Source organism: Pecten maximus, chromosome 14 (assembly GCF_902652985.1).
Source record: "Pecten maximus chromosome 14, xPecMax1.1, whole genome shotgun sequence".
In the NCBI taxonomy this organism is placed as follows: domain Eukaryota; kingdom Metazoa; phylum Mollusca; class Bivalvia; order Pectinida; family Pectinidae; genus Pecten; species Pecten maximus.
In genome coordinates this window covers 16,598,792-16,600,461 of record NC_047028.1, presented here as the reverse complement: position 1 = coordinate 16,600,461, position 1,670 = coordinate 16,598,792, and positions in this window count along the sequence as shown.

The following is a 1,670-nucleotide window of genomic DNA, read 5'->3' as shown; positions in this document are numbered from 1 at the left end:
AGGTCGGCTAGTACCTGTGTTATTGATAAATATATACGAGATGGCTGGGGGAAGGGGGAATGGCATTCTCATTACCACGATGCAGTAGCATACATTGATATCTATTGTACATGCACAACATTTTACAGACAACATTTCGCATGAGAGATAAAATGCCAAATATAACTGACTGTCCTGTGTGTTCAAAGAGACCAATGCATTGAAAACGGTTTGTACTAGAGGCACATGTTACACTGAAGAACTCGTAACTAACTTTGTTTTTTTTGAAAAAGCCAAAATGTTCTTGCTACAAGACAATATACATTCTAATAATGAAAATGTTCACTCACCTTGGACGGATGTTACGTAAACTTGTAAATCGTTGTGTGTCGTGTAGCCGATAGGAGAGTACTCCGCACAGACGTCGCTTAATAAGGGTCCGTTATGTTGGGTTTCCCTACAGAGACCAGGAAGTCCATTTTAAAATCGATAGATAAGGTATTAGATCATATCCAACGACCAGGAAGTCCATTTTAAAATCGATAGATAAGGTATTGTATCATATCCAACGAAAATACGAAATGATATTTTAGCGGGTATGTCATTCCCTGATAAAAAAAAATCATCACTTTGCTTTCGGAGTTATCCATTCTTTTCAGAATAATCATTCTTTACTACGCTCAATCGTAAGAATACCGATTGGAATTCAATGAAAGCTACGAACAAACTGATGTCACCATTAGCGCTGTAAGACTTATATCAAGGTTTTACATTGAAAACTAACATTTCTGAGATAGCGGTCATATTATGAATGTATCAACCAAGAAAGAATTTTGCTTTACATTGTAATAGAAACATATTCTGTAGACAATTTGGAAAGTGTGTAAAATATGTAAGTGTAATATGATACTTATCCCTTTTTGCATCCGTGTATTCTTTTTCTACTGTTTACCTCTTCTACAAGTGTTCCTCGTAGTTAGATCATTTTTTTCTACTATTTACTTCTACTACAGATGTTTTTATCAAAAATGCTAAATTTTTCTTCTGTTTACCTCTTCTACAGGTGTTACCATCAGTTATTATATTATTATTGTATTTCCGTCTATCTTACCCTTTCAAAATTAAATTATGGTCAAGGTCATTCATTTGGACAAACTAGGTAGTCCATCACCCCAGCATGCTACAATATCAAGTTCCTAAGCCGTGACCTTGAATGTAGATCAAAGTAATTTATTTAAATAAACTTCGTAGCCCTTCACCTCATCATATTACAGACCAAATGTCAACTCCTTGGAACTCTTGGTTATTGAGAAGAAGTCGTTTAAAGATTTTTGCCTGTTTGACCACTGTGACCTTGAATGTAGGTTAAGGTTATTCATTGGAACAAACTGGGTAGCCCTCTACATCCGCATGCAATAAACTCAATATCATGCCACTGGCTCATTGATTATTGAGAAGTTGTTTAGCTCTCCTAGCCTATTTGACCCCTGTTGCCTTGAAGATCAACTTCATTCATTTTAAAAACTTGATAGTCCCATCATCACATCATGCTAAATACCTAATATTAGGTCCTTGGTCTCTTGATTATTTAGAAGAAGTTGTTTAAAGATAAAAGTTGACACCGGACGGCCTGACGGCCAGACGGACGGACGACGGACACCGCGCCTCGCCACGGCAGGTGAGCTAATAAA